At 43.5% G+C, this 18661-nt stretch overlaps 1 protein-coding gene across 11 annotated transcripts in view; it reads right to left on the reverse strand.

Moving 5' to 3' along the window:
• Window positions 1–18661, reverse strand: part of MITF (melanocyte inducing transcription factor) — a 690636-nt gene that overhangs the window by 38482 nt on the left and 633493 nt on the right. The gene's annotated exons all lie outside the window — the stretch shown is intronic.

An 18661-nucleotide genomic window follows, 5' to 3' on the forward strand; every position in this document is an offset into this window, starting at 1 on the left:
TCAATACTAAAACAACAACATATTTAATGCAAACATATGCTATTGCAATTTCTATAATTGTATCACTGCCTGTGTATAGGCGTGTGAGTGACTGTGGGCAGTTCTGTGGGTGTGTGATTGGCTTTATGGGTGTATAAGTGGGTTTGTGAGTTGTTGTGTGGGTCTGTGAGTGGTTATGTGAGTAGGTGTGTGAGTAGTTGTGTGGCTTTTTGCGGATGAAGCAGTACTGTTGGCAAGAACGGAGATAGCAATGCATCGACTATTAGAAGGCTTTGAGTCCTTCTGTATAGCAAGGAAATTGTCCACTAACATTGATAAAATGAAATATAGGATTTTCAATCAAAAACAAAAATTGCGAGCTACTTTCAAGGTTTATAGAACATCATTGAAATAAGTATCCACTTATGATTAACTTGGCATACGATTGGATGCTAATCTTAAGTGGTCCCCATCAGCAATCAAAAAGTACAATCATATTGGCACAGCAAGCTGGAAGAATATTGAGGTTTGCGAATTCACTAGGCAAGCATTCAGTGAAATCAGCAATCCTAGCCTACAAAATGAAAGCAAGGGCTGCTTGTATATACAGCACTAAGGTTTGGGGTTATAAGAAAAGCACCGAAATTCAAATCACTGAAAATAATTGTATACAACATTTGCTTTAACGGTGCCCTGGTACACCAATGTTGCCTCTGAGAACGGAAATAGGTATAGCCAAAATTGAGGACTATATTGCACTGGCTCCCCTAAGATATTGGGTTTGCAAATGGTCTAAGCCTGCATTGACATCATATAGACTTACATTAATATTATGAAGCAGCAAGACTTTCACAAGCTACCTTGGTTTGCTAATTTGTCAGATGTTCTGACCACCATTGGCTTAAATAAATATTGGCTTCATCCAGAACCGATCACAAAGGATAGCCTTGGTGTGGTAACAAAGGCATATTGGCACTACAAACAACAAATAATTAAGAGCCACCAAGGTGCCTTATCAAAGCGCTATTTCTCTTTCAATCAAGAATTGGGTTTAATTGATTGTCTGGATGATATTTATCTGGCAGGAAAAAGAGCTCTCTATCTTAAGTTTAGACTAGGTATCCTACCAGTGGCTTCTGTGAATCAAAGATGGCTGAAAATACCTTGTGATGGAATGGAGCAGTGCCCTTTTGCCCTTGGAGGATGGGAGACGTTAACACATTTTCTTTTGCTGTGTCATTTTGCTTACCACATCCGTAGATATTATTTGTGACCAATCTTCTTAACATCTAACATTAGAACTTGCAAAGAGGCGGAGGTTCTCTGTATGAGATCTGATGACAGAGCTATTATAATGGCGGTTTCTTTTTAAATATTCGCAGCATGGAAACAAAGATCAGTCGCACATTTAAATTTGAATGTTGACAAGCAAGTTGGACAATCTTCTAATGGAGTTGTATATATCAAGTTAGCACGCAAGCAATTATACATACTATTAATACATTAAGAATGTATCAGTTTGGTTGCAAGGTTCAGTGAGTTACACCAAAGGTATTGTTGTTGAAATAATGAGTATTGACAAAATGATTGGCTAGCAAATAGATCACTTGTTTTTAAACTTATTTTATATTGTATTAAAGGAAAGAGTTGCATAATAATTTTCATTTGTATGAGAAATAGGAGATACATTTTTAGTATAGGAACTAATATCATCTTAAATGAATTGCACAGTTTTTAAAAAAGATTATTAATTGTGCCGTAGTATTTGATCAGACGAATTATTGAAGATAATTGAGCTGTGAGGGGGGGGTGTCAGTGGCTGAATGGGTGTGTGAGTAGGTGTTTGGATCTGCGAGTGGGTGTATGTGTTTTTTGTTTAATTTGGGACTGGATCCATGGATCCTCCTAAATCTGTTTTTTTGACAATTTGTTGCCCATAAGGGGTCCCACAGACCCCTCCATCAGTCCCATAGGTCAGGGTACCTCTACCCTGACCCCTTCTACCACTTTTACATTTTATTCCCCCCTTGGGAAATATGTCCCGATGTACAAAATGGTGGCCGCAACTTTAATCAGGTTGCGACCAGCCAATCACGACACTGCTGTTGGAGCGTGGACGTTGGTGGCCGGTAATTTTTCCAGGGAGGGGACGGGGGCACACATGCACATCATTCACACAGTAACACACCCACTCACAACAGTAACTCATACTCATAAATACATGCACGCACCAAACCAAAAAAACAACCACATACAACTTACCTCCTCAGCAGCTCTCTGACAGGGAAGCATTGGAGATCCCAGAAGGACCTAAGGTCAGCCAGTGAGGGAAGGGATCAGTCCAAGTCTCAGAGGTCCCAGGAGAGTTAGGACTGTTGCCTTCCCTCAATGTTCTAAAGATTATCACAGAATACCAAAGTAAGCAAGTGGTTTTAGTGTTGGTTTCAAACCCTCAGGGAAGAAGATCTGCTATTTGAATATTCCTTTGATGCAATTTTAGGAAGGGTGGTATACAGTTTTGCCATCTATTATTGCGTGAATATATGTATGACAGACTTTGAGTGACTTCTTTCCAGTCCATTTTCTTCATTTGAGTAGAAATACCATTTAGGGGTAGTTCTATTTAGAACTATATGCTTGTGGAGTATTAGTTATTTTCTCATTTCTTCTTTTCACAGAGTGTTGCCTCACGCCCTGAGTTGTTACCAGGAGCGGTGGGTGGTATCCCCGATTTCATACGGGTAAGAAGGTCGATTGTAGGCCTTGTTTACAGCACTTATCATTAAGTCTGGATGCAAAACTGACTGGTATGACACTTTACATTTTGTGAATGTGTGCTTTTCTCTTCTTTCTCAACAGGTGATTTCCAAGTATCCCTGTAGTGTTTCCTACAAATAAGTACACAGGTATACGGTTGGTTGTATCGTTCCACAAATACTTTATATGTGACAATCTTCACTCACTTACTTATTAATTGTTGCAGTAGTAACACACTATGGTCCTGAAGAAAGCCATGATCACATTCTTGATCTAGTTTGGCTGAAACATGTAGACCGCATTCTTCACCAGCGCGTCCGTTAATTTGCTCAGACCGCTCCTTTACTGCTTTTTAACCTTGACACCTTGAGATCTCCAATAAACATATTTCTTCTGGTAGTCAATTTTAGCATACATACACTCCTTTGACACTGCACTACATACTGTTCACCACACTATGGGTAGCTTCATCGATCTTTAGGAGATCTAGTCCTCTGTGTACATCTTAAAACATCCATGAGCTCCTCCTCTGACACTTGTAAGGAGTTGTAGCTCCTTAACTGCACTAGGTTGCAGTTAAGAGGAGATCCCAAATGATGAAGCATGCCACCTCGGTGGCTGATGGGATCCTGTCCTCTTCAAGAGGACTCCCTTTATAGTTTCTTGTCCTGTTGAGTAAGATCAGTCAGTTTTTCCCCATTTTTTCCTTAAGTGACCCGCGGACTCTTTGTTTTTGTGGATATAGCAGGGGGGACTTGTCCACGCTGGTCTGTAAATATCACGAAACCTACCCGGTTTCGTGATAAGGTATACAGTTTTGCCATCTATTATTGTGTGAATATATGTAATCTTGTAACCTAATACCAATAGCTGCGTTGTGCAAAGGTTAAGAGGAATGCAAAAGGTCTGAGTTGTTTATGGTGGCAAATCAGTGATAAATGCTATAGGCTGACTGATTCAAGGGAAAAAGTTATGTCAGAGGCCATATGTCTAATCTTATTGTTATAAAATGTATAACAAACTCAGAAGGCCTGATTTATTTATAGCACAACACATGTTAAAGCCAGGCATTTGTGGTTGAACTGTTACTACTCCACCTGAAAGTCTGCATACAGGTATTGCGTTACATAAATCCTCACAAATGACTGTAGATAACTAGGGTTTTGGTGTTTGTTTCTTGCTCTGGTTGCCATGCAGGTAGAAGATTTGCACTTTGATAATCCTATTTAATTCTCTTTGGAGTGGTTGACTATTGTTTTGCCAACAATTATGTTATGTAAATTTTATACTTGATGGTTACCTTGTAAGTAAGCTTTTTTTTTGCTCAATTTTGTTGTCCTTAGAGGATATAGTGATATGCCAGTGATAAAAGAAACAGGCCTGACTCTTTCAATACAAAAATTGATATTAGATGCCGTAGGCCTGATCTGTTGATTATAAAAAAAAATGTAACAAATGCAGCACGACTGACTTGTTTCTTGAAAAAATGATTTGTTAAAGCCAACAGTCTTTTAATGATGGACTGATATTATACTGTTAGTTTGTGGTAAATAATTTAATTACCGGGACTTAATTTGATACAGAAAAATAATAAAAATAGCTCAGTAAAATAAGAGGCAAAATCCGTGGTATTAGAGGTTCGGAATGGGCTTTATTTCAATGGACGATTCGAAATCGTGGTCTCCAAGTTCCATCACCACGGAGGTTCAGGAAGTGAAGTACATACTTTATTGATAAGTAATCACTTTTATACAATAGGCATTACAGTGAAGTGAATGCAGGAGGTGTAACAATTGGTAGTAAAGATAAAACATACATACGTAGCAAAAGTGGGCGTAACTGGGTGTAACTAAAGAACGTCATCAGGTATGATGTCATAATAGGGTGGTTCCATGAAAGAATTTCGCAATGTCAGCAGAAATACTTGGCAGAAATGCGCGCACAGCAGCATGACGTATGATTGACGTGCAAATAGGGGGTGAAGGGGACTTGACATTTAGCTCTACATGTGGCGACAGAAGTCTGGAGGGTCAAGTCAACCTAATCCCAAATCATATCTAACATCCTATGTTTAGAGAACTATATTATCCAAAAGAGAGGTCTCTTAGAGTAGAATCTTATTCTATACTGACTATACTGACTGTTAGTGCGTGTACAGGCGTCTACGTGTCTACACTAGATGCGAGGGCAGAAATCTTCCATAATAATAGGGCTATGAATTACTTGCATAAAGACAGAGAAGCCGGGCCCTTTGCTTGGTAGCTGGAAGAATGTTTACTTAAACTACTAGACAAGAATGCATTGGACAGGGAGCGGAGCAGATAATTTCGAAGGTGAAATACAGTTTTTGGCAGGCAACAGGCTGATGTCAGGCACCGTGAGCCGCGCAGGGAATGAGACAAAGTTCATGGTCACAGATGCAGGCTCAGACTGGAGCTTTCAGAGGCAGAAGGCAAGAAAAGCTTGATGACAGAATCAGGGCCTACTTGCCTGGACTGTAAAATGGCATAAGTGAACCATATAAAGCCGGTGGCCTTTCATACTTAGGGATGGAATATCCGGCCCATTCATGGCGGGTCTGAAAAAGGACATGTTGACGGTGGACGCACATGTGTTTGCGTCTTCATAACTGGAACTGGAGGGAACATACATGTACTTGTGATTCATACATGAAACCGTTGGGGTCCAAGATAGGGGACATAACTGATCAGAAAAATCCATATTTCCACATTCCCTCCTTGTCCCCTACTTGCCCGTTAAGAGATATCAATCTTCATCAATCCGTTGATCTGTTCATATAGCATCATTTGTTCTTCTTTTTTCTTCTGGGATGAATGAAATCTTGGTGGTGGAATACACGATGTGGCACACAGACCACAGATCGCTGGTCCACATTGTAGACATAGACAGCAACTGAATAGTATGAGAAAGCCAATACCTAGGAAGGATAGGACCTTCCATCCAAAGGTAGATAATACACTCCAAAACCAACCGGACCAAGTCCAGGTGCCTGGATTCTGGTGTATCTGGCTTACAATCTTATGAAGGCGAGTTATGGCTTTATATACAGATGGCGAATTTTCTGGTATGAAAATGCAACAACTTGATCCGATGACCCTACAAGCTCCGCCCCTATCGGCCAGGATGACGTCAAGGACAAGACGATTTTGAAGCACAACAATCCGCATAGCAGACTGCTCTTCTGTTAAATTGCCTAAGGCGGAAATAGTTTCGTTCACTACTGCTTCAAGGGTTCTAGTTAATCTACGTATCAGCTTACTATTAGTAACGGTACCTATATAGGGAAAAAGACCTTTATTGAAATCTGTGTATTTTTCCCATGCTGTTTCAGTGTAATCGACTATTGGGAGATCTCTCCTTTCTCTATTGTGTACTAAATGAGTATTTCTGTGATAATCAGGAGGAGCTAGAAAAACAGGTGGCAAAAGGAATCCAATGTAGCAGGTACCATCCCAATCTGGTGGCAAACGTATATATGCCGTCTGACCACATATGAAGTAGGAATGGCGGGAAGCTCTAAATGTAGACTTGCCTTGATCACTAAATTCTATTACAGTGGTGCATCTACTATGGCCCATATGTATGGAACCATTCTTTCTTACACATAATTCACCTTTTACTGGAAATATTGACATAGCGGGCAAAATTGGAGTAGCTTCGGATTCGACATTTAGGATCATAAGATTAAGCGTAAAATTACCTAATCCATACACTTCATTTTCTAGATCAGTTCCTGTTCTTTTGGGAAGTCCCTCCTTGTTAGGGTAGCAGACTTTAAGCAAAACTAAGTTCAGGTTTCCCCATACCCAGTTGTCTTGATAAACTGCAGAATTCGAATCTAGGGAATTAATTAAACTAAACCATGCTCCACAGGAGCCGTTGTGTGTGAACGGGTATGGAAAGAGAGGTAGAATTCCTTTATAATTCTGATAGGGAGGGAGTCGGCCACATATCCAACAATTTGTAGCATTGCTAACCTGATGAGAATGATGTAACATACTAATAAACGTGTTATTGCGCAGCGCAAATCTATAGGACAACTCATGCGGAGGTAATTCACTAAAAGAATGTTCAGCAGTAACATTATAAACATGTCTAGAAATAGGATAATATATGTGCAACAATATACTTGCAGTAATTATTAAAAGACTTAAGAAAAACAAAATTAATAACGTCATTGTGCAATGGCTACGCAGTGATTTACAGTACGCATGTCGTTTCAGTTTTATCCTTTTGTTTCTTTCTCTATACAGGTCCAAGGGATACATGTCAGAGACAAATTCGACCGATTCACCTTGGAGAGGACTTAAACAATCAAATTGCCTGACTGGTTAGACCTGAGTTTTAGTTTGTATAGCTCATGGCTATTCAGTTCAACCAAAGGAAGTTTTGAGTCAATCGAGGAAGACACGCAAGGTGTGTCATTTACATCTGACGGTAGTCCATGAAATTTCTTGATATGACTTGAATGTATCCAGCCTTTTCGACCTTCGATCTTCACGGCTGTCCTCGTCGTTAGCAATACGAGCTGAGGCGACTTCCACCTAGGATCCAGTTGGGACTTCCGATCAAAGTTCCTCACTAGAACTAAATCCCCTGGGATTACGTCATGTGGTTTCACCTCGGTGTTGTCGGGAAAGGCTGCAGCTACCTGTGAACGACAAGATTGTAGTGCAGACATCAAGGAAGCCAAGTAATCTGTCAGCATATTACAGTCAATATCAGTTATTTTGCGTGGTATAGGTGTCCCCCACATATTTGGTGGTCTACCGAAGATCACCTCATAAGGGGATAGCCCTGTTCGAGAGTGTGCTACCATTCTCATGTAAAAGAGTGCAACGGGTAATGCTACTACCCAGTCGACACCTTTCTGTCTGCATATTTTGGACAATCTAATTTTCAGGGTCTGATTATGTCTTTCCACGAGACCTGCTGCCTCGGGGTGTCGGACACAGTGAAACTTCCACTGATAGCCTAACAAAAGTGAAACGTGTTTCATTAGTTCGGATGAAAACGGCTGGCCGTTATCTGAGTAGACAACACGTGGTAAACCGTATCGTGGGAAGAATTCTCGAACTAACTGTTTGGCAGTAGTCGGGGCAGTGTAATCTGAAACCGGGTATGCCTCTGTCCAACGGGAAAGAGCACAGACAACTACGAGAACATATTTGAATCCTCGACATCGTTCCATCTGGATATAATCCATCTGGAGGACTTCAAAAGGGTGATCAGGAGGCTGAAATCCACCCTGTTCTACGGGAATGCTTTTTCCTGGGTTAAACTGACAACAGATCATACAGGTACGAACTTTTTGTTTAGCTGCTGCTCGTAAATGTTTGTTAAACCAAATGTGTTGAATGCTGTCTAGCATAGCTTTTTCTCCTAGATGTGCTGGACTATGTACAGTATTAATTATAACTTGGACCATTGAATCAGGAAGGAACCATACAGATTTTTCCTTCGTCATCCATCCTTGATCCGTTTGGATCCCTCCTAATTCAGTCCATTTCTTTATTTCGTCTGGTGTAGCATGTGTCTGTATGTCAATTACGTCAAGAGCGGGATCCTTAACCGTCATACAATGTGTTGGCGTCGGGACTATTGTCTTTGTCATGTCGGATGTTTGAGTTTGAGCAGTCTGTTTAGCTGTTTTGTCAGCTAGATCATTGCCTTGAGAAATGATATCAGTAACTTTCGTATGAGCTTTACATTTCATAATTGATATTGCAGTGGGTAGATGTATTGCATCTAGTAAGGCATGAATGAGGGGTCCGTGCTGAATGTGGGCACCGTGAGAAGTTAAATAACCTCTCTCTCGCCACAGCACGCCGAAGTCATGTACAACTCCGAATGCATAACGTGAATCAGTGTATATGTTGACTTTTTTATTTGTAGCTTGAATACAGGCTTGTGTCAGAGCGATGAGCTCTGCTGCTTGAGCGAACAAGGTATTTATGCAATTTGTTTCAATGATTTCAGTGTCTGTTGTGACTGCGTAAGCGGCCACTAACTCTCCTGTACCTGTTCTCATACATGAACCATCTACATACAACGTCAGGTCTGGGTCTGACAATGGGACATCTGTCAAGTCTTGTCTGGGTTTCGTCGTGATAGTGATAACTTCAATACAATCGTGAGCAAGTGGGTCTGTTCCGATTATAGGTAAAAGTGTGGCAGGATTCAATGTATTACAGCGTCTGATTTCTATATGTGGCTGAAACAATGTTAATTCGTAACCAGTGAGTCGCGCTATAGTCAAGTGTTGTGTTTGCGTTCGATTCACAAGGACCTCTACTGCATGTGGTACTTGTACTGTCAATGGATGTCCTAACACTATGGCATCGCTTTGTCTGATTGCTAAAGCTGTTGCTGCCACTGATTTTAGGCACGCGGGCAAAGCCTGAGCTACGGGATCTAATGTACTAGAAAAATAAGCACATGGTTTGTGTGATCCTGCTTGTTCCTGTGTGAGTACTGACAAGGCAGTACCTTCGCGTTCTGTAACAAAGAGTGTAAACTGTTTATTGTAACATGGTGTTGCTAGAACAGGTGCTTGGCATAAAGCTTTCTTTAGGCTTTCAAAAGCTTGTGCATGTTCCTGAGTCCAAGGGAGAACAGTCGATGTGGCTGCCTCCTGTGTTGTCAATTGAATGAGTGGTTTTGCTAGAAATGCGTACTGAGGGATCCACTGCCTACAATATGAAGTAAGGCCTATGAAAGCCCGCACCTCCTTTTGTGTCTTGGGTATTGGTATATTAGCAATTAGCTGGATGCGGTCTGGTGTAAGCTGCCTTCCCTCCTTGGACAGCGAGTGACCAAGGTAAACAACTCGCTGGACACAGAATTGCAGCTTGGAAGGGGACACCTTGTGCCCCTTTCCGGCAAGAAATTGTAAAACCGTCAGTGAGGCTTTTTCACATTCAGGTTCGCTTCTAGCGGTGATCAGCAGATCATCGACATATTGAAGCAGGGCAGTGTTGACTGGCATGTGGATACTGTCGAGTTCTCGTTTAAGTGCTTGGCTATAGATGCTGGGGCTTTCTGTAAATCCTTGAGGTGCGCGTGTGAATTTAAAGCTACGTCCATTTAAACTAAATCCGAACAGGTATTGGCTTTCCGGATCTATTGGGACGCTGAAAAAGGCATTCTTGAGATCAATTACAGTAAAGAACGTGGCTTTGGAATCAATAGCTGTCAGTAATGACGAGATATCTGGGACCACAGGGAATTGTGGCACAATGCATTTGTTCAATTCGCGCAGATCAATAACCAATCGATATACTGGCGGGGCCTTTGGATCTGTTCGTTTAAGAATCGGAATTATCGGGGAATTACATACATTGGAGTCTGTTTCCACAACCACTCCTTGGGCAATGAGCTCGTCAATGATTTGCAGTAAAGCCACTACAGCATCTGGTGGTAACTTGTATTGTCGCATTCGTGGTAGTACCACTCCTGCCTTTAGTGTAACTCGATATGGCGTAATATTCATGCAACCAACATCAGTAGGGCCTTGTGCCCATAACTGTGTAGGTAAAGTCTGCAGTCGGGGATCCATGTCTCGAGACACATAGTGACCTTTGAAATCACGTAAAAACAATCTTACTCCTTCCGGAGAACAACATATTATAGCTCCTAGAGCTTTCAGTGTTTTTATACCTAACAAGTTTTCTGGACATGATTTAGTAAGCAATAAATCTGTAGTTCGGGTCAAGGGTCCAATCGTAAGTGGAAGAGGCTGTGATACTTCATTAACAATAGGTTTTCCTGAAAAACCAAGGGAAATATTCTGTGAGCCTGAGAGGGGTGCCCCTGGAACTTCACTACGTTTTATAGTTGTTCGACTTGCCCCTGTATCAAGTAAAAATTTTCTATCTTGGCCTAATAGTTCACTATGTACATAAGGTCCTTCTTGGTCTACAGGGACCTCGATAAGGGGTAAGCCAACTTCCCTCTCTAGGCTGGTTCATGCGTATCGTTGATAATCAGGATAGTCATACTGTGCGGTCTGGTACAGCTGTCGTGTCGTGGTTTGTGTGGCAGCAACAGGCAGCGCTGGTGCAGCTGGCACAAACTGTATAGACTGTTGTGGAGCTGGCATGGACTGTGCATGCTGCGGGGCTCCTTGTTCATTCTGATCCTGTCTAGGTGGCCTTTTTCTATACGTCTATGAGATTCTTTACGCCATAACTCAACGGCGTCTTTCTGTGACTGTCTAGCTTTCCTTTTCCATAACTCTTCCTCTACTTTCATGATGCACTCTGCATCCCAGGTCCCAGCTGCGGGCCACCTCTGACTTTCTGGTAATTCCTTGGTGTAGTCTACCCATAAATCAAGAAATAATATAGCGTCTAAGCCGTGTTTTTGATACATGAAGTACCCTGGAGTGTCCCTAGGAGGAATAGGAACAGCTTCTTCGAGTACCCCTTTTCTGGTTGTGATCTGTCTTAGTTTCGAAAAGAGCGGCATATTGAGAACTGATCTGATACTTGATCTTTGAACAAACTTAATACAATATTAATACAATAAACACAATAATGAACAGTCATTCACACCACAATATGCAGGACGTATTAACACATTTAACATTTAATATTTAAATGAGCAACAATGATGAGGACGATTCTAAGAAAACTTAATCACTAAAACATAATACTCGGCATTAACTGAATTATTCTGAATTTATATACTTGATATACTAGATATACTGCTAAACAGTACAGATACACTGCTAAAACAGTGCAGACCGGATTTGTGTACCCAAACCCGTCTTGACCGGCACAGGCTATGTGCACGTCAGAACGCCTTCCCAGTAATGGTACTCACCGGGTAGCTCGGAACGGAAGGCCTCGGAACGGAACTGAACTGGACTGGACCGGACTGGACTCGACTCGAAAACTTCGGAACATCGGAAACCTCGGAACTTCGGAACTTCGGAACTTCGGAACTTGGTGGGCCTCTGTATACCTCGGATCTTGCTCTCTCAGCTAGGCTCTGGTCGGGATACTTCGCACTTCTCACCGCCTCGTCTGGGTGTTGATCGCAGCCTCAGTCGCCCCCGCTTGACCGGAGGGAGTTACAGGAAATCCTGCTGGTACGCGTTGTTGTCCGTCCAGCTGTGGCAGGAGACCGGGCCTGCAACGCACCGCCGGCGCGTGAGATGAGGAAGTGTCCCTGTTCGGGCGCCATTCATGTGGTAAATAATTTAATTACCGGGACTTAATTTGATACAGAAAAATAATAAAAATAGCTCAGTAAAATAAGAGGCAAAATCCGTGGTATTAGAGGTTCGGAATGGGCTTTATTCCAATGGACGATTCGAAATCGTGGTCTCCAAGTTCCATCACCACGGAGGTTCAGGAAGTGAAGTACATACTTTATTGATAAGTAATCACTTTTATACAATAGGCATTACAGTGAAGTGAATGCAGGAGGCGTAACAATTGGTAGTAAAGATAAAACATACATACGTAGCAAAAGTGGGCGTAACTGGGTGTAACTAAAGAACGTCATCAGGTATGATGTCATAATAGGGTGGTTCCATGAAAGAATTTCGCAATGTCAGCAGAAATACTTGGCAGAAATGCGCGCACAGCAGCATGACGTATGATTGACGTGCAACTAGGGGGTGAAGGGGACTTGACATTTAGCTCTACATGTGGCGACAGAAGTCTGGAGGGTCAAGTCAACCTAATCCCAAATCATATCTAACATCCTATGTTTAGAGAACTATATTATCCAAAAGAGAGGTCTCTTAGAGTAGAATCTTATTCTATACTGACTATACTGACTGTTAGTGCGTGTACAGGCGTCTACGTGTCTACACTAGATGCGAGGGCAGAAATCTTCCATAATAATAGGGCTATGAATTACTTGCATAAAGACAGAGAAGCCGGGCCCTTTGCTTGGTAGCTGGAAGAATGTTTACTTAAACTACTAGACAAGAATGCATTGGACAGGGAGCGGAGCAGATAATTTCGAAGGTGAAATACAGTTTTTGGCAGGCAACAGGCTGATGTCAGGCACCGTGAGCCGCGCAGGGAATGAGACAAAGTTCATGGTCACAGATGCAGGCTCAGACTGGAGCTTTCAGAGGCAGAAGGCAAGAAAAGCTTGATGACAGAATCAGGGCCTACTTGCCTGGACTGTAAAATGGCATAAGTGAACCATATAAAGCCGGTGGCCTTTCATACTTAGGGATGGAATATCCGGCCCATTCATGGCGGGTCTGAAAAAGGACATGTTGACGGTGGACGCACATGTGTTTGCGTCTTCATAACTGGAACTGGAGGGAACATACATGTACTTGTGATTCATACATGAAACCGTTGGGGTCCAAGATAGGGGACATAACTGATCAGAAAAATCCATATTTCCACAAGTTGCCTATAGGGAGGCATTTTGCTACATGAATTCTCACAAATTGCTTTGGTAAGCTAGGTTTTTTGTGCTGACAAACCCTGTGGGTAGAAGATGTGCAGTGTAATACTTCTTGCTAGACCTTATCAGAACATCAACACAGTAAGCATTACTTGTGTTCAGAGTAGGAGAGGATTCGTCACAGGGGTCAATCAAGAGACATGGACATGCCATTAGGTATATGTATGGTTCCTTACATTTAGTTATTCAGAACGTATCTATTGAATATTTTTTTCAAGTATTTAATCTTGAATGTAGATTTACGTAATGTTCTACGCTTCTAAGGTAAATTGTTGAGTGTCTCATGTATCTTTCTCAAACCAAAATGGTGTACACATAGTGAGGGTCACATTTCAAATTAGAACAAATGTGAAATAGAAATGTCAGCTATCTCTGAACTCTAGTGCATCAAAGTGCTTACCCCGGAGAACCTTGCTTACCAATGGCAGTTTTTTTGCCTGTTCCCGTCTCACTCACTTTGAAGACGGATTTGTACTAGGATCATTTCGGCTTTCAGCTGTATTTCTTCACTGGAACTGTTTGCGGTTGGAATTCTGCCTAATTCTACTGAACTAAACTTACTGTTATATCTGTGGAGTGACAATAGCAAAATCAATCTAAAGACTTTGAAGCACAAACTTAATTTGTTGTTCAGAACTTTTTATAAAGTGTGTTCAATATTGTTCAAGTTATTTGTGAGAGTAGGTTCTGCATTCATACATCGTCACACTGCTTTAGAGTTAGACTTCACAGTAACATTTCACATATATTACAAGTGAACCATTTGTACAACCCGCTTAGGGGGACCAGGCATGCGTAGTTGTCTGCCAGGCCCTTGGAAAAAACTCTACATACACACAGTGTACCTGGTTCAGCCCACTTCTGCTTGTTGTGTCATTCTACTTCTGATGATGGCACATTTGATGGGGCAATGGGTTAGCCCATTTCTGCCCTTGGCTATATTGCCCTGTGAGTAACAGAATGTTGCATACCTTCATGAGCACATCCACCAGAACATGATTACACTTAAGTGCCTGGGCTGGTGGCATGTTTTTTTAGTTTTCCATTGTTTTTTGTTGTATAGGTTCCATTTAGTTTATTTCCTTCTTTTTTATTTTAAAGCATCCTGCAACTTCACAGACCGTTCTATAAGGCTGATCGCTTGCCACTCATTTTTATCTGCGGTGTGCTGTATAAGTGGAGTCACTATTTCTATTATTATTTAATTGTCCGGCCATCTTGGACTGGTATTGTCCATAGTGTATCACTGTTTAGAAGCAATGTGTTAGCTGCCTTTGATCAATGCAACAATGATATACCATACACTTTAGCATGTGAAGATGGCTGCCTAGAGAGATGTTTAATTAGAATTGTGTTTCGCTCCAAGAAGGCCAACATGTTTGTCTAAATGTGTCAGCTATGCAAGAACTTTAAAAAAACATATGCTATGTACAATACCAATACAAGACCTTCCCACCCCCACTGCCATGTTTAATTTTATTTTTATATTGAAAGCTTGTGCTCACTAAGCTGAGGTGGTGGCATATGTTTTTTTTCTACTTTTACTCGTTTGACTTACTACCATATGCTTCATGAGTTTGTGAGCCTGTTTGTGGATAGGTAAATAGATGAATGCAAGAGTGATTGACAGCATGTATGTATGATGACTTATTGAGTGCCTAAACTCATCAGTGACTTTAGACGCACTTTCAGTTATAAGCCAGACCTACTGCCATTACCAATGCTTATTAGCTATTTCATAGTTTTTACAACAGAAAGGTAGTCATTTCCAGAGTATATACTGATGTTTGAATTGCAGGCTGGAACAATCAAGGACAAAAGTCATCAGTTTTTTTGACTAAATAATACATCAAACTTGTTTGAATTCTCATTCCTGTACTCAAATAAACTGGACATTTGCCAAGAAAGTTATTGAGAAGTGTATTTGACCTCAACATCCCTCTAGTTATATTCCTCGTGATAGATACAATAGACTCTGTTGGAAAATAATAAATAAGGCACATTTTTTCGGTCTCTTCATTTCGGCTTGTGATTTTGTCTGGCTTTAATGAAAATGAAAACTGCATCGCATTTAGATGTTAAGTGTAAAAAAGCAACATGACAGCCACCATCAATTGACCTGACTCAGAAAGCCTTCTTGCAAGAGGAAGTTCGTTTTATTCCTGGAAGTTCAGGAGTGCAGTATACCTATGCAGCTAGTAAGCAAAATCTACGGACCGGAAACAGTTTGCGGGTCGGGCCTAGTGAGGTTAAGCAAACCATGTAAGTGGTACATTTGAAAGATAAATATCTAAGTTTCTAAGGCAATTCAGCTCTGCACATAAATAGCTGCAGAGTAGAATCACCTTTCTATTTTCAGATCTTTTTTGTTCGTGTCATTTTTTATTGAAGGAAGTTACACAACACAGGTACATCATATCAGAGAATAGAAAAATTGGTGTCATAGTGTCATACTATGCGACTATGGATGATGGGTGGAGGGAGAGAGAAGGCGGAGAAATAGAGAAGGGAGGAGCGCTGCCTAAGGGACAGATATCGCATGTCAAGTTGAAGAGGCTGAGCAGGCAGTTTGGCGGCAGGGGTGGGTGTTACACTGCACATCTTCTACCCCCGGGCAGCAGCGGGCGTTAGTCCAGCAGGCCATGGCTTCAGGCCGAGAAGGGGGGGGGGGAAGGATAGTAAACCAAATGATCTGTTGCATGGCGCATGGGGGGGCAGGAGCGCCACACAAGTCTAGTTCTGAGGTCAGAGTCTTCGCACTCCCAGTTTAGTCTGTAGGGAGGAAGGTGTGTGGCATTGGAGTAGGGGAGACCTGCGGGGTCGGGTCGGGGTGTGGGGGGCTATCCTACAGTGGGGGGAGGGTCCCCGGAGGGGGCTGCTCAGGGCCCGGACTGTGGGTGACCAGGTAGAAGGGAGGGAGTATCCACATACCTGCATGACCAGGAGGAGAAAGGAGAGGGAGGGGAAGGGAGGGAGAGGTTCAAGATCTAGATAGGATGGGTCAGTAATGGAAAAGGGGGGCAGGGGTGTGGCTTTGGGTGGGACCCAGCAGTGCATGGGTGTCATGTCTGTAGGGTCCGAGTGCAAGTCTACCGAGAGAATAGCCAGGGTCTGCCAGCCTGGCCCTCTTGTGGGCCGGCCGCAGTCCCCCGGATAAATAGCAGGAGGAGGGAGGGAGGACAGAAGTGACATCTTCCACTTCAGGAGGCATCCTGCAGGAAGGGTGCCCATATCTGTACAAACACCTCTATTTGGTCCTGCGTGCTGTAAATAACACGCTCATGTGACACGGTCTATCATCGCCACCATCCAGTAGTCCTCCTGCGAGGTGGGCACAGGCGACCTCCACTGGCGAAAAGGATACAGATTTTAGCTCTGGCCAGGGCAGTATGAAGAAGGCGGCGTTGTGGGCGGGGGACATCTGGGAAGTCTCTGGTGTCATTAAGGAGGATGGCGGGAGGGGTTAGGGAGGCATGGATGCTCCTATGGTGTCTCCGACATAAGACCAGAAGGGCTGGACCAAAGGGCATTCAGAGGATGCAAGTGAGATCACAGTGGCGGTCAGGGCACCTCCAGCAGTCCGTATGGTGGAGTGGACTGGCCCTGTTCAGTTTTGTCGAGGTCCAGTGCCATTTCTGAAGAGATTTGAAGAGGCAGAATTTCATCAGGGCTTCTTGGGTGCCCCTGTCCAGGGCCTCCAAAGTGTCAGCCCATTCATCATTCTCGAAGGTAATCTGTAAGCGGGCTTGCCACTTGCTATGAAGACTATGTGAAAGGGGTTGGGAGAAAACATGGTTCGAGAGCATGCCTTAGAGACCCAACATTACGCCCTTGTGTCTACCCAGGTAGTCCACTACTGGTGAGGATAGTAAGGTCCAGGGGTGAGAGCCGAGACAGCATCTCAGGCAGTGCCGTAGCTGCAAATACTACCAGGCCTGTTGCGGGTGGAGGCCAAACTCCTCCTTCAGACGGTCGTGGAGTTTCAGGGCACCTTCGGATAGAATCTGGTCTAGGGTGTGCATGCCCGCCTCCATCCAACTTGTCCAACAGAGGACCTGCCCATCAATGCGGATACTGTCATTACCCTACATGGGTGCCTTGTCGTACAAAAGGGAGTCTACCCCCAGTAGTCGACGAGCGCGTTTGCCAAGCCCTGTGTGTGGCCTGCAGTACAGGGGTGGCAGTTGCGAGTGGAGGTGCGGTCCCCATAGAGGAGCTTAAGACCATTACCGCTCGATAGGAGCGACTGTTCTGTGTGGGTCCATTGTGGGGGGTTAGGGTTACCCGGGACCAAATATGCCAGTTGGGAGAGAGGGAGGGCAAGAGTATAGTGCTCCACAGATAGGAGGCTCAAGCCTCCATAGGAGCAACGTGCCATGGTTCTGGACTCTGCTAGGCGGGGTTGCATGGAGCCCCATATAAACAACCGGATCTGGGAGTCAATTGAGTGTAGAATGGGTAGAGGCATCACCGGAGGCAGAATGCCTAGTGTGCAAGTAAAGCTCGGCAGTGTGACCATCCTCACTGCTTGCACCCTACCCCACATAGAGAATCCCAGAGGGAACCATTTCTCGAAGTAAAGCTTCATTTGAGTTATCAAAGGGTTCAGGTTGTCCATGACCATCCCGTCCAGATCCCTGTTGACCAGTATCCCCAGTCAGGAGTGTTCCAACGGAAAGGGTAGCCATAGATAGCCACCTTCATGGTACCAGAAGAGAGCGGAAGGGCCTTGCTCTTGTCCCAGTTTACTCTGTATCCAGACAAAGCGGCAAAGTCATCAATGACTTCCAGTAATGCCTGCAATGAGCAGTGGAGGTCTCGGACGGTAAGCAAAACATCGTCAGTGTAGAGCTAGACTTTGGAGAGGCCACCCGCAACGGGTACACCCGATATATGTGGCGAGTGGTGAATGGAAGAAGCCAATGGTTCCATGGCTAAGAGGAATAATAGGGGGGAGAGTGGGCCACCCTGCTGGGTACCCCTCCGGATCTGAAAGGGGTCAGAGAGGAACCCCCTCGCAGTTGACCTGGGCCGTCAGACAGCCATAAAGTAGCTGAACCGTAGCGATGAATTTGCTCCAGGTCAAACCTTTTCATGGTGAGAGGGATAGGGGTCTGTAGCTGCCGCACAATAAAGGGTATTTTGTGGGTTTTGGTAACACTGCGTTCACTGCCTTGTTAGAGAGGGGTCACAGAGCGCCCGTCTGTTCCGCTTTGTGGTCGGTGGCGTGTAAGGAATTGATCACCTCCTCCCCCGACCAACTGTAGAATTCCGTGGGGAAGCCATCTTCCCCGGGGACTTGTGATATGGCAATTTAGAAACGGCTAGTGCTATCTCCTTTTTGCTGATCTCCCTGTTAAAATCTCCCAGCCCTTTTCTGATAATCATGGAAGGTCGACCCACTCCAGGAAAGTGGCTACCTGGTCAGCTCTAGCCAGAGCCGCCGGAGTGTACAGTGTTTTAC

Source organism: Triturus cristatus, chromosome 9 (assembly GCF_964204655.1).
Source record: "Triturus cristatus chromosome 9, aTriCri1.1, whole genome shotgun sequence".
Lineage (NCBI taxonomy): Eukaryota > Metazoa > Chordata > Amphibia > Caudata > Salamandridae > Triturus > Triturus cristatus.